The 20,961-nt window shown below is 32.3% G+C and overlaps 1 protein-coding gene and 1 long non-coding RNA gene across 18 annotated transcripts in view; one reads left to right on the top strand and one right to left on the bottom strand.

The window, feature by feature from the left end:
• LOC126839487 (uncharacterized) overlaps positions 1 to 20,961 on the top strand; it is a 49,759-nt gene that overhangs the window by 19,078 nt on the left and 9,720 nt on the right. The window lies entirely within an intron of this gene.
• LOC126839490 (uncharacterized) overlaps positions 13,176 to 20,961 on the bottom strand; it is a 28,725-nt gene continuing 20,939 nt past the window's right edge. The window contains exon 2 of the long non-coding RNA XR_007685893.1: positions 13,176 to 13,385. This is a non-coding gene — a long non-coding RNA (uncharacterized LOC126839490). The remainder of the gene's footprint in view (positions 13,386 to 20,961) is intronic.

Raw genomic sequence — 20,961 nt, 5'->3', positions numbered from 1 at the left:
TTAACTTTGGTTTAATAGTAGTCTGCATGCTTTAATTATCATTTGTTTTTTTTTTGTATATATATTTGAAACCAATACAGTCCACAACATTACCGAACATTATTGGTCCTTCGAGCCTAGGATTATTTATGTATTTTAGTATTAAGTTTTCCTAAGTGGTTGAACCACCGGTTTTAAGTTTTAAGTTTTTAAGTTGGCGTATAATAATACACTTGTTGCGCGTGTGCAAAGTTGGACTTTGGACCCTGCCGTCGGTATAGTACGACGCGAGTATACACGCGATAAGTGGACGTAGCCACCCCGCGCCGCGAAGGCAACGGACACCGCACCGCGTTGCCAAAGCTCGCGGCCGCTCGCTGCATAACACCGCGCGCCGCCACGTCTTGTGTGCGTGTATACAGCGTGACCCCAAGTATAAAAAAAAAAAAAAAATTGTATTTCTAATTTTTCATTTTTTATTTTTATTTTTTTTATTTTTCTGTTCCTGTGCTTTATAAATTACACAATGGGAGTTTACGAGGAAGCAAAGGCGCGCATAACAAGTCTTCAGTGTCGAGTACAGCGCGTATACGAGGCCGGGGAAGCATTGGGAAATGATTCTTCAAACAAGTTGGCCAAAACTAAATTTAAAATTATGTTTGCGACAATAGAAAATTTATATTCGGATTTTGAAACGCAATTAATGGTAATAATACGTCACCAATGTAAAAGTACACCCGTGGTAGATGCTATCGACACCGATAGTGTGCGTGCTCTTTTTGAGGAGAAGTATATCGGATGTAAAATATTTGCGGACGAATACTTACCGGAGGCAGTTGTCGACGATTCGCTCAACAAAACATTTTTTGAATCAAAAGCTCTCAGCGCCTCACAACCCTATCACCCGATCGAAAAATTAGCAGTACCTAAATTTGGTGGAAACCCTATGGAATATACCAGTTTTAGGAATATGTTTGACAAATTAGTTGGTGAATCTAATATGTCGCCAGTGGTGAAGTTTGGTTACTTGAAATCTTATTTGGTGGGAGAACCATTAAGTTTGGTATCTAATCTCATGTTGACTGATAGCAACTACGAACTAGCTTTGGCGCAGTTAACTGATCGTTATTCAAACCGCCGTGTTATCGCGGATAGTCACATTGAAGCTCTATTTAACGCGCCAAGAGCAACCTTCGGTGATGGTAGTTCTATAAGAAAACTACTAAATGTAATTTTAGAATCAACGGGTGCTCTCCAAAATCTATCGTATGCAGTAGATCAATGGGACCCCATTCTACTACATCTATTACAAAAGAAATTAGACAATTATTTAAGAGCGCAATGGGAACTACTAGTAGATACCTCCGAGGACCCATCTATGAAGGAGTTTACCACGTTCTTAACAAAATACTGCAAATCAGCTACCGTATCGCAAGGAAGTGTCAAGGTAACCACAAAAGGACTCAAACCAAACAAATCTATCACATTATTCAGCAGCCAACCAGAACGAAAGCTTGAACAGGGAAGGAAGAATAAGTCATTTTCCTGTCCTGTCTGTAATACACAACCGGGTCACTTGCTGATAAACTGTCAATCGTTCAAAGATAAAACACCAACCGAACGGCATCAAACAATCAAGGAATTGAAAAGATGTTTTATCTGTTTCAGTGCGCACATGGCCAGTGAATGTAAAAACCAACGAAACTGTTCTACGTGTGGGGGTAAGCACCATACTCTACTGCATTTGGAAAAAACCGAACCGAACGTTACCACGACCCATTTAACCGTTGCGGCTGCAGAAACAAAAGGTTATCATACGTCCGTTTTATTAGCGACAGCCTCTGTAGTTCTGCAAAACAAAAATGGTCAATCGGTTACAGTAAGAGCACTACTTGACAGCGCAAGTCAAAGTAGCTTTGTCACTGAACGTTGTGTCCAGCTTTTAGGCTTAAAAAGAGAAAAGTGTGATGTAACCGTTCAAGCGTTGTCCGGAGCTGAAGTCCCAGCGGTAAGAGGAAGAGCTAATGTCGAAGTACGACCGGTCGACCAACAAAGTCCCATGTTCAGCATTGACGTTTTAATTCTAACGCGTATTACTGGACCAGTTCCGTCGAAAAGAGTGTGGAATCATTCATGGCCACACATCAAAGGTTTGAAGTTAGCCGATCCATCGTTTGCCGAAGCGTTACCAGTTGATGTCTTGCTCGGCGCTGATGTCTTTCCACAGCTTCTCTTAGGCGACAAGGAAGAAGGTGAGGTAGATGAACCGATAGCGCTATCTACGGTGTTTGGCTGGGTTTTGATGGGTAAAACGACCAACGGTCCAAAACAACAAATTATCACCTTATGTTCGTCTGAATCCGTAAATCATACGTTACAACAATTTTTCGAGATCGAAGAAGTTCCAAAAGTTGAGAAAAATAACCCAGCCGATTTAGAGTGTGAGCAAATTTATCAAACAACCACAACACGACAACAAGATGGACGATACATAGTGCATCTTCCGTTCACACGAAATCCCCCTCTACTTGGGAAATCCAGAGACGTAGCGCTGCATCGCTTACGAAGTTTGGAAAATAAGTTCAAAAAATCACCAGAACTTCATAAAGAGTACAATATGGCAATGTATGACTACTTAGAAACAGGTCACATGTCCGCTGTAGTGAAAAAATCCGACGGTGAAGAAAATATGTATTATATCCCACACCAAGCTGTATTACGTCCGGAAAGTACTACTACTAAATTGCGGGTCGTGTTTGATGCGTCCGCAAAAACTTCTTCGGGTCACTCATTGAACGACAATCTTTATTGCGGTCAAAGATTACAGCAGGACTTACCGGGAATTGTTTTACGTTTCCGACTTCATTCTGTTGTTTTTACCGCTGACGTAAAACAAATGTTCAGACAAATTGTTGTGACCGAAGCTCACCGACCGTACCAACGCTTGCTTTACCGGTTCTCTTTGGATGAACCAGTTCAAGAATATCAAATGAACACGGTAACTTTTGGACAAAAGTCATCTCCATTTCTCGCCATCCGCACTCTGCATCAGTTGGCAACTGATGAAGCAGTAAATGAACCACTTGTACAAACAGTTGTTAAACGTGATTTGTATGTAGATGACATAGCAACCGGAGCCGAAAGCGAAGAAGCTGCAATAGATCTGCAGAAAAAACTCGAAAACACGTTTGCAAAAGGTCACTTTGAGTTACGCAAATGGTCAAGTAATTCCGACAAATTACTGAGTAACATTCCACTCGATCACCAACAAACACTACCAGTGACGTTTGAAGAACATGAGTTGACATATACCAAAGTCTTGGGACTAAATTGGGATCCGAAGGTTGATTCACTAAGCTACAAATATCAACCCAATCCGGTTAAATACAGCAAGCGAGCTATTTTATCCGAGATCGCTAGAATCTATGACCCTCTAGGTCTATTGGCACCAGTAACCACGGTTCTAAAACGTTTGATAAAATATCTATGGGTCTTGAAAGTTGACTGGGATGACATTATACCCGAAGATGCTAAATATGCGTGGCAGCAATATCATCAAGAGTTACCAATCCTGGCAACCTTGCGTGTACCCCGATTAGTAACCAGTCCAAACGCACTCTATGAACTACACGGTTTCAGCGATAGTTCGGAAGCCGCGTACGCAGCAGTAGTGTATTTGCGGGTATGTACAAGTGATAGAATAGGTTGTCATCTCTTAATGGGTAAGGCAAAAATTTCTCCAACCACAAAAATGTCCATCCCGCGGTTAGAGCTGTGCGGTGCGTGGTTATTAGCACACCTTTTGGATTACGTCTCCAAAAACCTAAAATCTTTATCCATTGGCACCGTAACCGCCTGGACCGATTCCACTGTTGCGCTGGCATGGATTAAATCCCCTACTAGTAGGTTAAAAACGTTTGTTGCCAACCGAGTCGCCCAGATTCAGCTGTTGACTAAAGGGTACACGTGGCGTCACGTTCCAACCGAGGAGAACCCTGCTGATTGCGCTTCACGGGGTCTAAGTCCTCAACAACTTACTAACCATGACTTATGGTGGAAAGGTCCTACATTTTTGTGTCAACCTAAAAATACTTGGCCAGCTCAAAACGCTGACAGTCCAGACAGCCGTTTGGAAGAAGAGGCGGAAGAGAAGCCAATCACGCTTATATCTCAGGTAAAAGAAGAAGAGAGCCGCCTTTTATATCAATCTGATAATCTGCAAAAAATTTTGAGACTTACGGCTTACTGGTTGCGTGTTGGAGATCATTTATTGGGAAAACCTTCGGCTTGTATTTTCCCTCCGACAGTGGCCGAAACCGAGAGATCTTTACGATCGTTAATACGATGGACGCAGCGAGTATTTTTTGCAGACATCAAAAAAGCTATTGCTACAGACAAACAAGTACCTGCATCCGTACGTAAGTTATCACCTTTCTTAGATGAGAAATCGTTAATCAGAGTAGGTGGTCGCTTGAAAAACTCACCAATTCCTTACGACGAAAAGTACCCCATCTTGCTACCGAAAAATTCTAAATTGACTGAATTGCTGATAGATTTTGTGCATCGTACTAAGAGTCATCCGGGAGCTCAAACTACACACAACATTTTACGCCAAAACTACTGGATTCTTTCGGCTCGTAGCATCATCAGGAAGCGAATACACCAATGTATCCCATGTTTTCGAGTAAAACCACGACCAAACCCGCCCTTGATGGGAAATCTTCCAGTGTTTCGAGTTACCCAGGTCAAACCGTTCAGTCGCGCTGGTGTAGATTTTGCCGGTCCTTTTCAAGTGAAGGCCGCAATGTTACGGAAAATTAAAGTTACCAAAGCTTACCTTTGCATCTTTGTTTGCATGGTTACCACAGCAGTTCATATCGAGCTCGTGTCAGACATGTCCACGCCTCTTTTTATTGCCGCCCTAAACCGGTTTATTAGCAGACGGGGTCGTTGCACAGATATTTACAGTGACTGTGGCACGAATTTTGTGGGCAGTCAGCGATACCTAAAGGAGGTAGATACCATAATTAGAGAATCAAAATTCGTTCATCACGTCATCAGTACGCAGATTCACTGGCATTTTAACCCGCCCGCAGCACCACACATGGGAGGTCTGTGGGAGGCAGCCGTCAAGTCTGCTAAGACATTACTTCACCGTGTGGTTCAAGATAGGATTCTAACCTACGAAGAGCTCAATACCGTTCTACACCAGGTAGAAGCCGTTCTTAACTCGAGGCCTTTATGTACCATGTCATCCGACCCTAACGACTTCACGACCTTAACCGCAGGACATTTTCTTACTATGGAGCCTCTAGTCGCTGTTCCATCTCCTCAGGATGAAATTAGTCAAACCCATATCAGTACCCACAAGCGTTGGTCTTTAATACAGCAGATACATCAACATTTCTGGTCTCGGTGGAAACATGAGTATTTACACAAACTGCAGGAGAAAACCAAATGGAATCGTCAAGTTTCAAATCTAAAAATTGGCGATTTAGTCATTCTCCAAGAACCGACCCCTCCACTCACATGGAGTACAGCTCGAGTGGTTGATACGGTTTCTGGAACTGATGGAGTCGTCCGAGTTGCACAAATACGCACCTCCGCGGGCAAGATCCTCCGCCGCCCGGCGGTGAAGCTTTGTCCGCTACCGTCAAACGTTTGAAGACCTACGGTTCTTCAAGGTGGGCGGTATGTTCAAGCGTTATCAAGCCGGGCACCGTCCCACCACCACCGACTGCACCGACCACCACCGCACCATATCACTTACTATCCGTTTTTTGTTGTTGTTTACCGCATCGTACCGACCGCACCGTTAACCGCACGCGTAAAAGAAACTTTACACCGTTTTTCGTTATTTGTTGTTGTTTTTTAATTATTAATTACATATCAACCGCCTGCTGTGATGAGCTCGTGTACTTGTGCGACGTTCGAAGAATTAGTCTTGTTCTCGTAAAGTAATCAACAGTTTGCGGGCTTTCACCACCGTTCAGACGACCGTACCGTCTTGCAATACCACCACTACCGACCGTCACCGTTCTCGTATTTTCAAGTTGTAAATATTTGCTTATTGTATAGTTTTAGTTTTAAGTCCTTAGTAATTGTTGTTGTAGTGCGCTGGCCAGCCGGTAAGACATTTGTATACTTAACTTTGGTTTAATAGTAGTCTGCATGCTTTAATTATCATTTGTTTTTTTTTTGTATATATATTTGAAACCAATACAGTCCACAACATTACCGAACACAGTGATTGAACATAATTAACATGTTGGTATGTATTATGTAATTTATATTTTGTAGGTAAATAAAACGAAGCAGCTGTAATAATCGACTCGTGTTTTTTTACATAAATTCACTTAAAAAATACTAATAATCGTAGAAAAATCGAATAGCCGTTGTGAATAAATTAAAAAGATGTAAAAAAAATAATAATAAATAAAATGTTTAATAAATTGGTGTTGACATAGGCTTGTATCTATGTATTTATTGTGTGTACAACTAACCAGTCTAGTCCAATCTGGTCAGTCATCCGGGTTGCAACGAGCGTTCACGCCGATGAAAGCGAACGCCAAAACCAAAAAACAAACCAAAACCGCGTACTTAGAATTCATGGTGACGGAACGGTGAGGGAAACGACTTTACAATACCTATTAATAATTGTATTTGCTTCGAATGACTTCCCTGCCGTACCTACGCTTTTTTATATTATGTAGTTTTCTCCCGAGTCAATGATATAGTTGAATAGACACAAGTTAACCTCAGTAACCTTATAGGACGTGCAATCAGTCGGTTAATCCATCTAAGAGTACTGACAAATGCCCATGCATTTAATTAACGATAAATAAACGAGCAAAATTTTTGTTTTATACTTAATTAATTAACATAAGCGAACACGCAAATTTTCAATGCTTTGTAGTTGGACTTTTAAATCGTGATAGATAACGCGAGTTCTATTGGTGATGATGAAACCAAATCTGATTTTAATGTCCGTTTAGGTCAAACGAATTTTTAGATTTAAATTGATTAAAAAAAATCTAATGTTTTTCAGTATTTTATGACTTACGTTTTTTTAATTTGATCTAAAGTACTGCTGACAATGGTAATATTTCTAAAATATGTTAACATGTTAATCCATATCTTGAAATTATTTTCATGATGGTATAGTTTTGGCATTAGCTATTACAGAATTTGTAGTGATTTTCCTAACTACGTTGGCCTCCGGTCGAGCTTGAGTCGATTCCACCGCCTTGTCATCGTCAATGCTCCATTTGTCTTCGCCCGCTAGTCGATATTGTACAATTGTATATAATTTTAGTTTTCGTGTAATATTGTAGCCTCGTACTTATGCGATTGTTTTGTTTTTAAGTTTACGAACTCTAGAGTTTAAGTAATTCATTTTGTAGTTGTATTACTCAAAATACTATTGATAATAATAGCGCTGTATTACATTCCTTAAGTGTTTCTCATTTTTTTTACCTTATAATTGCCTACTTCAGTCATAATAGGGATTCCCGTCCATTTTCTTACTCCGTGTAATTAAACTGTCCTTAAGACATACGTTAAGAGACTTATTATCAAACAATGATAACAAACATGACATAATATAGTATTTAAATGTTTGTCATTTAAACATCCTTCAATCTTTTCAATCAATAAGCCTACGTCTCATCACAAACGCTCCCTGGTATGTAAGTAACCGAACCCTACACAATGACCTCAACATACCAATGCTAACATCCCTTACTTCCTACCACTATAAAAAATTCCATACAAACGCTCTCAACCACTCTAATCCTCTTATATCTAAGCTAGCTTCTCTCACAATTCCCGACAATCCTCCTCGCCGACTAAAACGGAACTGGCCACGCGATTTACTCAACTCTTAACATACAATTTAAAAAAAAATGTAAAAAAGTACTAATCCCTTAAACTGAAAATTTAAATTCCTATTTGGAAGTAGTGTTAATGGACGCTCCCTTCTTTCACGTCGTCTTGTCTAGTTTCTATTTCAGCTCTTTTACCTATTGTTTTATTGTATACAGATTGTAAATATTGTCTTTATTTTAATAAAAAAAAAAAAAAAAAAAAAAAAAAAAAATGTTTGTCAGTAATTTTATTATTTAATTTTAGGCTTGTCTGTTAAAAAAAGCCGTACAAAAACAAAAAAGTTATACTTGTCATTTGCTGCTCTTAATTTTTGTTTATACCTCGTACAACGAAAAAAGCAACAGTTTATTAAACAAAAAGCATACTTTTACTGTTCATATGAACACATTAAACTAAGTAACAAAATACCAATAGTCGATACTATGAAATGTATGACGGTTTAGATGTGGTAATATAATAAATTAAAACGGCTTTTACCAATTAAAAATACTCAACCAAAAATAGTTAAAACTAATGCGTTACAATTTTAAATGATAAAAATGAAAATTTATTTTAGTGCACAAGCATTGGACGAACGTATTTCTTAAAAAATCCTTTGTTATCTAAACCTTTTTATTAACAAAATAGATGCCTAATAAAGATGTTGTTTGATATCTTATGTAGGTACTTATCATAAACAAGTTGGAACAAATGCTAAAATACTTTCTACTTCTGTACATATTAAGTTTAGTTTTTGTTTATTTCTGTATAAATTCTGTGTTCTGTACATATTATCTATTATCTAAATTTGTCCCAATTAATAACTATAAAAGTATAAAAAAAAAAATTAAAAAAAGTCTAATATCTTCTAAGATATTGAGTGGACCATAGTAACATATTTTTTTTTTAATCCATAAGTCATATATTGTTAATATTATAATCTAGATGTTGAACTCACTGTTCCTTATTACAAGCTATGCATATTGAGGAGGTCAGAGGTGTCATTTTGTCTCATTAATATCATATTATCTTAAAATGTATGTTATTGACAAGCATAAGATTATCAATAATATTATGTATAAGGACTAGAAGTATCGATTAACTACACAGGTTACTCAATCAGCTAATTTACGTTTCGCTACCATTCATTATCTGTGAATTTATACTTACCAAAAAATGTGAAATATTTGTACATTTTATTCAGCGAACCAATTCTTACATAAATTTACTGTTATTAAAATATCATGTCTTTTTTTTATTATAACAACGTCGATCGTCTAACATAATATAGTAAAAATAATCGATTGACCTCTTACGGAAATCACACAGGTTACAAGAAATAATCTAAATAAACATATATTGTGCAAAAAAACAGATTATACTATTTTTTAGATAACGATTGAGGTCATTCTATTTCAGGTAATCTTATAGCCTATACCTAATATTGTATTGTAAAAAAATGTATTTCTATTAATTTGTTGACAATACATAGACGTGACCAATACGACCTTTTTTTTTTTAAGTCATAATATTTGACATTTTTCAAATTGATTACGCCAATTCAAACTTGTAAGTTATTAATTATTTATGAATATTGTACTCTTCTGTTAATTATAATAATTAGTCGTGAACAATAACATTAACCGCTTAAATCTTAAATACTCTACTTTGAAAATTTACACACCTGTTGCCTATAATAATTTTTCCTTAGTAAATAATAAAAGATTAAAACATTATATTTTAAATAAAATTTCAAATTTATTGTAAAAATCTATATTTTTTATCTACACATAATAAATGAAAATTATGTAAAAATAAATTATCATAAATCATAAATTTATTAAAAAAATAATTACTACTTTCCAATGTTTGGAAATTGTGACATTAATTTTGAGGTTTTCTCGTTGAACGACGAAGATGTATAAGACGATGTCTTGAGCTAGAAAATATAAAAGAATAAAATAGTAAGTAGTAACATGACACATCACATTAGATACGAGAATGACTCGACATAACCTCATCAATCTAAAATTATAAATATTTCTGTATCATCAAAAACATAAATTTTGTGCTTGTGTTATAAATTGTAGTATAGATAATTCAGCGAACTTTGTGGATTGCAATGTACATTTGAGTCATATAATAAAAATATTAAAAAACACTTTTTACTGCGAACAATTTTAAATAACCGAAATTGTATTATTTTTTCTACTTCAATTCACATAGCTTAGTTTGAATACCAGTGGAAATTGTATAAACTTGATAATAACTCATGATTTGGGAAAATTATTCAATAATAATTATTTTAGAAGTTGTATTGAAATGTATGTTATTAAAAAAAAAAAAGTACACTGTTTTCATATCATAAGGCTAAAACGTTTTATTATAGTTTATTTACACACTTTTTAGGGCAAACCTAACAGAATTATAAGTGAATAAGTACAAATATTTACAAAATTAATTATAACAATATGTTATAAACTAAGTACACTATATTAATAAATGATTTACGATCATTTATTAACTTAAACCCAATTAATTGTTGCTAAGTTACGTTCGTAATCATTAAATTATTGGAACATTTTTAATAAATATACTTACGAATATGCTACCAAATAAATCTAGATATAAACATTATTGACAAATTTATGCTCAAGTGCTATTTATATCATATATATATATATATGTTTGTTGTTTTGAAATCAAGTCTTTGTAAATCGAATTTATACCTTATTTGGATACAAGTCAGATTTCACTAAATAAATTTGCAAAGTCATCAACATCCGAGGTTTACATAATATAGTAATTAAATCCAATATAACAAAATATTTATAGGATCGTTGCGCCTTTTTTCGAATGAATAAATCACGTTTTTTATTACTTACCATTTTTCAATTGAGCTGTCGCTCTCCACCTCGACTTGTGGGTTTACCATAACACCGACAATATTCATTGTTCGAAGGCTCGCAAACTCCTCGAATTTCTACGAACCTCTCACCGTACTGGCCACGGCATACACTCCAACAATCATCCGGGTTGCACTTGGCGTTGACTTCGTTGAAAGCGAACGCCAAAACCAAGAAACATACCAAAACCACGTACTTAGAATTCATGGCGACGAAACCGTGTGAGAGACGACTTTACAGTTAATAATTGTATTAGCTTCGAATGACTTCCCTGCCGTACTTACTCCTTTTTACATGATGTAGGGCTCTCCCAAATCATGGATATTTATTACTATACACATAGAAACCAGATGACGTCAGTAACCTCATTAGACGTGCATCTATCGATTTATCTGCCCTGCATACATACACACAAACATCATAACAATAATATTATTATAATATTAAAACTTGTTACGGTATTATTACTTCTGTTATAAGCAAGCATATTTATATGTATTATATTGGAAAATTGTCAGAAATAACGTACACGTGTAAAAAACCTGGTATTATGAATTTATGCTATATGTAAGACCAAGCAATAATAACGATTTTTAAATTGTAAGGCCGTGCCAAAAGGTCAAACAAGATAATAACTTTTAGTACACTCTTAAAAAGAAACTCGGTATCAATGCATTTTTAGTATAATTGTAATGGTGTGTAAATATATTGCAGTATTATGCATAATGTAATTTATTTAAAAAGGATAACAGGATTATAAATTTAATTTTTCATGTAATAATATTTGTAAAAGTATTAAGCAGAAGACGTTTATGATCAATGTCGTCAACTTATTATGCAAAACTCGTTTCGACCACACCCTGGCCAGACACAGTTGCGAATCAAGCCAAAAGGTCAACCACTTCCAAATTACCTTCCCTACCATTAGATCCGGGACTTGGACAACATAAAAGGGAGCCCAATCGCCATTTGCAAGCAGATTCATTTAGCCAATACTCGAAGACGCACGTGGCAGATGTAAAACATTTTATTATTTGTACGCCAATTTTTGCTTAATCTGTTGTTCAATTATAAACTTACTTGGTAACTATTTTCAAAAGTGTCTGTTCTTTATTTTAAACACAACACTTATTTTCCACTTCAACATATTTGTGTTAGTAGCCAAAGGTCACGGCTTACAACACTTCATTCGTTACTGAACTTTTACTCAAAATACAAAATATTCATTTTTTGTTTTGTTTTAGTTGAACATCTTTAGTGAAAACAACACTTTTTTATTTGTGTATAATATACATATTATTTTGTGCTTATATTCGGTATTCATAACGACGGTAAATGGTCAAGGGTGGGAGAATTTCAGTTTTTTTTTTATATTTCTACTACTAATCAATACAATAATACTATTTTTGAGAAAAACTATCTTAGCATACCGTTCCCTTCAAAGTCTACATTGTGGATTATTATTTTTTTTTTTTTTTTTAATCGTTAGGTTTCTCAACTATGAAACGAATTTGTCGACAAGCATTTTAGGTTCCTACAAAAAAGCCAACATTTTATCTTACAATATCAGTGACTGATCAACATTTTTTAGTTTCTTTATTTAAGTATAAAAGAAAATAAATTTAACTAGGAGATAAACATGATCCACTTGAGTGATTCTTATGACACTACAAATTATAACAACTGTGTCATACATATAACATCAAGTATGAAATATTTAGATGTTATTATTGATGAAAATCTAAAAGGAAATAAACATTTAGACTAAATTTTCTCACTTATTCGAGTTTTGTTTACATAATTTAAATCATTAAAATATATTTTGAATATTAATAATCTAAAAATGGTATATTCGTGAAATGAATAAATCTTGTTAACATATATTAGAAATCGTAATGAACGCTTAAATAAAAAATATACTAAATAAAGATAGATGTTACACTACCGTCCAACTTAATAATGATTTTGATGTTCTATAAATTAGCTTTAAAAATATTTTTTTTCCAATTACGAAAAATGGATATCAACAGCTTACAACATACAACATAAACACAATCAGAGTAGATCTAATTAATTATCCCAATTTTAGTTAGATTAAGATTAAAACTTTCTGTGTTCAGAAATGTGTAGAATTGTATTGTAAAAAAAATGCATTTCTATTTATTTGCTGACAACACACAAACGTGGCCAAGACGACCGTGTTTTTCAAGTCATAATATAAGACATTTTCCAAATTGATTACGCCAATTCGAATATATAAGTTATTAATTAGTTATGAATATTGTGCTCTTCTGTTAATTATAAACAATTAATAGCGAATAGTTCTAACAGCTTAAATATTAAATACTCAATTTTGACAATTTACACACCCGTTGACTATAAAAAAATTGGCATTAGTAAATAAAAATATATTAAAACACAACATTTTCAGTTATAATATTTTAAGTTTATTGTAAAAATCTATATTTGTTATCTACACATACATTTATTTAGTTGCCTTTAATGTATAACACATAAAAGCTAACATAAATAGTATTACAAAAGAGTTACTACTTTGCAATGTTTTGAAATTTTGACATTATTTTTGAAGTTTTATCGTTGAACTGATGTAGATGTTTAAGACGATGTCTTGAGCTAAAAAAAAAAAAGTAAGTATAATTTTAACATGACACATCACATTAGATACGAGAATGACTCGACATAATCACATCATTCTAAAATTAAAACTATTTCTATATCTTTGAAAACATAAAGTTTTGTGATTGTGTTATAAATTATAGTATAGATAATTTAGCAAAACTTGTGGATTGCAATGTACAGTTGAGTCATATAATAAAAATATTAAAAATCACTTTTTACTGCGAACAATTTTAAATAACCGGTATTTTAATATTTTTTATGCTCCAATTCACATAGTGTAGTTTGAATACCAGTGGAAATGGCAAAAAAGTTATAATAACTCATGATTTGGTAAAATTATTTAATAATAGTTATTATAGAAGGTGTACTGAAATTTCTGTAATTTTTTTTTAAATAAAATCAAAAAGTAAACTATTTTTTTATCATAAGGCTATAAACATTTAACTTTATTTTATTGACATTTTTAGGGCAAACCTAACAGAATTATATGTAAAGAGGTACAAATATTTACCAAATTAATTATAACAATATGTTAAATACTAAGTACACTACATTAATAAACTATTTACGATCAACAATTAACTTAAACCCAATTAATTGTTGCTTAGTTACGGTCGCAGTCATTAAGTTATTCCTTATTTAAACAGTTAATGAAATGATCATGTTTACAAGTTTCAAAATTTGATAGCGCATTACTTTAACCTTTTCCTTTTATTTATAGCTGTATCCAAAGAGGTACAATAACCTTATAGTATAATAATTAACAATTTTTTAAATTAATAAAAAAAATAGATATATTTAAACTGTTTTGTTTCATATCTAACCTAACCTACTCTTTAAAAGTCATCAACATCCGAAGTTTACATATGGTACTCAAATCCAAATTAACAATTTATATAGATATAAATACATTTTTTTCTTCCAATGAGTATTTATTATTTTAATACGGTAAATAAAATAGCATTTTTTTTAAAAGCCCAGTGAAAAGTTAGTTTTTGCCACAAAAAAAAAATCGCATAAGGTCCAAACCCAATTTTTTTTTTATTAGAAAATTATCCAATTTGTACAGTTAAAAAATTTGTATAATAAGCATATAGTTAAAGCTCGGATGTTAATGACTGCTTTGTTGATGTTGATGGATAAATAATAAACGTTCGAAATAAAGTATTTTTAGTAAAATATTTTTTTTTTTTACTATAAATAATTAAGTAACTAATGACTCAGTACACAAGGAGAGAGACTTAAAAAAATTGGCAGGGTACACAAAAGCTTGAGCGGTGAGAGAACTTGACTACCCTCATTGTGGCCAACGTGTTGAAATGTCAAAATATTCAATTGAATACTTTTATTGGATTCGGATAAACATTTTAGCTGACTTGACATAATTTAAATAACATTTTACTTAGGGTAATTATTTAAAAAGGTATTTTATTTATCAGTATAACATTGAATTATAATTATTTTGATGGTGTTAAAAGAATAATGACGATAAAACAGTAGAAAAAATATGCAAAGCCATCAACATCCAATAATCAAATTCAATATAACAAAATATATATAGGATCGTAGTGCAAATTTTGGAATAAATAAATAGCGTTTTTTAATACTTGTCATTTTTCAATTGATCTTTTCCTCGGGACCCGGGTTAGCATAAAATGTCCGTGGACCTACGGGTTTACCATAACACCGACAATAATCATTGTTGGAAGATTCATTAAAGATTTCACTAAAGAACTATGCAAAGTCATCAACATAATTATCTATTGACATAGTACACAAAGAGAGAGACTTTAAACAATTGGCAGGGTACACAAAAGATTGAGCGGTGAGAGAACTTGACTACCCTCAATGTGGCCAACGTGTTGAAATGTCAAAATATACAATTAAATACTTTTATTGAAGTCGGCTAAACATTTTAGCTGACTTGGCATAATTAAAAGAACATTTTACTTAGGATAATTATTTAAAAAGATATTTTATGTATTAGTATAGCATTGAATTATAATTATTTTGATGGTGCTTTCAAATTTAAAAGAACAATGACGATTAAACAGTAGAAAAAATATGTAAAGTTATCAACATCCGAGGTTTACTTATGGGTAATCAAATCCAATATAACAAAATATATATAGGATCGTAGTGCACTTTTTGGAATAAATAAATAGCGTTTTTTAATACTTACCATTTTTCAATTGAGCTTTGCCTCGGGACCGATTGCAATTGGCAGTCGTGAATCCATGGGTTTACCATAACACCGACAATAGTCATTGTTCGAAGATTCGCATACTCCTCGAGTTTCTGTAAACAACGCACCGTACTGGCCACGGCATAGACCCCAACAATCATCCGGGTTACAATAAGCATTCACGCCGTTGAAAGCGAACGCGAAAACCAAAAAACAAACCAAAACCGCGTACTTAGAATTCATGGCGACGGAACGGTGTGAGAAACGACTTTACAATATTAATACTTGTATTTGCTTCGAATGACTTATTCGGCCGTACCTACGCCTATTTATATTATGTAGGTTTCTCCTGAGTCATGGATATATTTTAATACACACATAGAATCAAGTTGACCTCAGTAACCCACAAGTGCAAACAGTCGGTTTATCTGTCTCGGAGTGCTGACAAATGCCTACGCATTTAATTAATGTTAAAGTGTACCACTACAAAGATCGAAAAAACTAAAAGCTTTTGGTTTTGTACTTATTTACCTCAACCGAACACGCAAATTTTCAATACATTTGAAATGGATTTTTAATTCGCAATAGATAATAGGATAGATTTGATGATGAAACAAATTCTGATATTAAAGTCCATTTGCGTAAAACGGATTTAAGAAATTATAAAAAAATATAATTGCCAATAAATCAATAGCTTTGTTTAAAAAACTATTGTATAAAAAAAATATGCTAAGCCATCAACATCCTAGGCTTACATATGGTAATCAAATTTATTATAACAAAATAGAAAAACAGGATTAATGCGCTCTTTTTGGAATAAAAAAATAGCGTTTTTTATTACTTAGCATTTTTCAATTGAATTTGAGCTCACCAGCGTTAGGAATTTAGACTGATACATCAGTCATTCATTTTACCATAACGCCGACAATAGTCATTGTTCGAAGATTCGCATACTCCTCGAGTTTCTGTGAGTGGCCCACCATACTGGCTACGGCATAGAGCCCAACAATCATCCGGGTTGCAATAAGCGTTCACGCCGTTGACAGCGAACGCCAAAACCAAAAAACATACCTAAACTGCGTACTTAGAAGAATTCATGGTGACAGAACGGTGTAAGAAACGACTTTACAGTTAATAATTGTATTTGATTCGAATGACTAGCCGGCCGGCCTATTTATATGTAGGTTTCTCCCGAGTCATGGATATATTTTAATACACACATAGAAACAAGTTGACCTCAGTAACCTTAGAGGACGTTCAAACATTCAGTTGATCTGTCTAGAAGTGCCCACGCATTTAATTAACGATGAATTGTACAACTCAAAAGATTGATAAAACTGCAAGATTTGTGTTTCATAATTGTTTCATTAATTAACTTAATTAAACACGCAAATGTACAATACTTGCGTAGTTGGATTTTTAAATCGCGATTGCGAATTGATAAAAAAACCTAATGCAAACCTAAAAACCTACACATAAACCTTTATCTATGTAAATATTTTATGTTCCAGTTATAATTTGTCATTGGGCTCGCCCGTTTAATAATAATAAATAAATAAGTATTTGGTTTTGAAACATTTTACGCGTTCGCTAATAAATCCATATCTCTGTTTAAACAATTATTGCACGCGTTTATAAAATCTATCAAGTTTAAAAACAAATGCATTAAGTTAATTCGGAATAATAACTAAAAATTTAACTTTTTAGGACGTGTTCATAGTTTTGTGAATAGGTAGTAACCAACCTTTGGTTGACAATTTATTGTTATTGTACTCTTTTGCCCAAAACATTGTCTATTTTTATACGTACGGTTATACCAAAAGAAAAAATCCTTTAAAATACTAATAAAAAACAATTATCAAACTTTCACTATAGGGACACAAATTTTGTATACAGGGTGTCCCATTTTAAAATACTAATCGATTTTTCTCTAAAAATACTGATCCAATCAATAAGTTGCTTATTAAAGCTTTTAGAGTACAAAGGGGGACGTTATAAAAGTTTAAAAATAGGGTTCAAAATTCAAAATGGCTGACTTACGGTCAAAAACATGTTTTTTTTAAATGGAAACCATGTATTTTTTGTTAACCAAATAAATGTTCTTATCAAAACTAACAACTTTTGTAGGATATTTTTTTCGAAAAACCCATAATTTAAATGGTAAAACCCATAATTTGTAAATTAAGTATCTTTAGCTATTTTTAGTTTTGATATTTTATTTTTATGCATATGGTAACTTTGTCATGAATAATATAGACCTTGGTATAAGTGGTAACCTTGGTATGTGTGATAACCATGGGTTTTGTCTTTGTGATACACAGAACAGAGGATAACGTTAACGATAAAGATAATGATAATGTAATGGTAAGGTTAGGTTAGGTTAGGAAATTATAAACATACCACGGTTACCACACATACCGTGGTTACCACACAAAACAAGGTTTCCACTTATACCAAGTTATCACACATACCATAGTTACCTCAAAAACCAAGATTGCCACACAAACCAAGGTTACCACACACACCAAGGTTACTACACATGACAAGGTTACCATATGCATAAAAATAAAATATCAAAACTAAAAATAGCTAAAGATACTTAATTTACAAATTATGGGTTTAACCATTTAAATTATGAGTTTTTCGAAAAACTTTTCCAACAAAAGTTGTTAGTTTTGATAAGAACATTTGTTTGGTTAGCCAAAAATATATAGTTTCTATTTGAAAAAAACATATTTTTGACCGTAAGTCGGCCATTTTGAATTTTGGACCCTATTTTTTAATTTTTTATAATGTCCTCCTTTGTCTTTTATAAGCAACTATTTGATTGGATCAGTATTTTTAGAGAAAAATCGATTAGTATTTTAAAATGGGACACCCTGTATAATACTATTACATTTTTTATACATAAATTAAAAAGGAGTAAAAAGTAAATAATAAAATGTTTAATAAATTGATATTGACATAGGTTTGTATCTATTTTTTTAATTGTCTAAATTTGTCGCGGTACATGTTTAGTAAAATTATTAGGTAGATTATGGTTTATTCCAGAATTTAAAGGCTTGAAATTCGACTTAAAATTAACACTGAACATATACAGAATGATAATTTTATCGTGAACCACTCAATATCTCAAAGGTTTTAATAAGAAACTAAATTTTTTTTTTATAATGTTTTTATAAAATGCGATCTAAATTTTTCACAATTTTTTTTTTAGTTTTATCCTTTTGATCACATTGAATCCTTTAGAATCATTATGGAAAAAAATTAAATTTCTTATTAAACCCTATGTTACACGAGTGATTCACCATAAAATTAACACCCTGTATTTTTTTTTGTTCTTGTTAAAAAAAATGCCAAGTTTGCTGTACTTAAAATAATAAGATTAATAAACAAATAAAAAATGATAATCTAATTATTAATGTTGAGTTGATTTATTTTAACTACGTGTCGTTTCTAAACCATACATTATGTTCTTATTTAATAACTATAATACATTTGATATTTTATTATAATTTATTACAAGTGATAAAATTATTAAACCAGATTTTCACGAGTGGAAAGAAATACAGGGTTTGCTTTTATTACATACATTCGTACCTTGATCTATATCTATATCTGTATAAGATAGATATCTGGTTGCTCTATGTACCTTCAGTTAACCTACCTAAGACAAGTCGATTAAACATTTACTTAATAGCAAATATTTCTTTGTGAAATAATTATTTAAGCTAAACAAGTATTAAGTTAAATCACTAAGGTATTTATTAAGAAAATACAAAATATTAGGTTCATGCTCCTCAAATAGATGGTTTTGATAACATTCTACACCGTAATGTCGAGTGCGCAGTCAGTACTTTATACACATTTTATACATAAATTTAACTTTTACTTATGCATGTTGATACATAAAAAAAATTTTTTAACCTTTACTTTTTTCGATAAAAGTTAATTAAAAACTGTCATTTTCATAACTTTTATTATCTAAATGGATTTATAAAAGTTTTTATTTAACAGTTATTATAAACCATTTTTATTGCATAAGCTTAATGAAAAAAGTATTAGGCTTTTATGTTTTTATTAATAATAAATGTAACATATAACTTAATAATAAATTTACTATACTATGGGTCATTCCACGTAGTGGGTGTGCGACTATACTTAAAAATCGTTTGACATTTTTATCATACATTTTTTGTAGGTCCTTAATGACAACAAAATTTTTTAAAACAATTTTGAAACTTTATAACTGGTAATAAAATAATTACTCTATCACCAAACTTTTACCAAATGTTCTACTCACTTATAAGTAAGTATTGCATGAATTTGGAAAATTTTCGTTCGGTCACATATTGTGTTTTGGGTCATTAAATTAGGTAAGGAAGATTTCAGTAAAATACCCATGTTTGAAGCCATAAATTAAAAACAAAAAAAATTGATTGGTTCAAAGATGATATTGGTCAAAAGAACATAACTTAAATTTTATATGAATAAATTGTTTGGTTATAACTTTTAACTTTTTGGCCCTAAAAAAGTTTTTGAAAAATTTAAAAAATAATAAATTGGTCAGGGTTAAAAATTATAAAAAAATGTGGTTAGAAAATAGAATCACATAATTTGTTTAATAATATGGTTAAAATACACCTAATTAAAATGTTAACTGTGCATGTCTATACCACTATCGACGGTTAAATTACAGAGTCATTAAGGACCTATAAAGAATGTATGACATGAACATTTTTGAAGTATAGTCGCACACCCATTAAGTGATTTCACGTGGAATGACCCCTATGCATTTAAAATATTTTAAAAATTTAAATTTCAAATGATGATATAATATTAATTTAATACAAGTAGAGTTGAAGAGACTTTTTTTTAGTACTGAGCAGTCAAATAATAACGATCTTGCATCATAATTGAATTTTTTTGTAAAGATAACTTTTATTTTAGATGGTAAAAGTAAAAGTTTAACTAAAATGTATTTTGATTAAAGTTTTATGAATACAAATTTTTTTCAAACAGTAAAATAACTGTTTCGATCCCTGGTAAACAAACAATCTAGTCCAATCTGGAAAATTCTAAATTCTGCGTGCACATACCCACTCACACATCATAACAATATTATAGTAATATTAAAACTCGTTACGACAAAATTTCTTCATTCGTTACTGAACTTTTACTCAAAATATTGATAAAACAATTTTTTTTTTTTTTTTAGTTGAACATCTTCTCTGTACACAACCACTTGGGAGAGTAAAACATCCTTTCTTAAATCATTAAACACCTCGTACTAAAATACCGAAATTTAGGGCTTTTGACTTTTGTAATCTAATATTGATACTAAAAATGTACATTGAACGTCCAGTTGTGCTCCTGTCGATCCGA

The sequence above is a fragment of the Adelges cooleyi genome, unplaced genomic scaffold, assembly GCF_023614345.1.
Source record: "Adelges cooleyi isolate 19-005CV unplaced genomic scaffold, UGA_ACOO_1.1 ACOO_flye_CR_arks_rails_tigmint_CR_PRNA_306, whole genome shotgun sequence".
NCBI classification, from domain to species: domain Eukaryota; kingdom Metazoa; phylum Arthropoda; class Insecta; order Hemiptera; family Adelgidae; genus Adelges; species Adelges cooleyi.
This window is presented reverse-complemented; position numbering and strand designations above follow the sequence as displayed.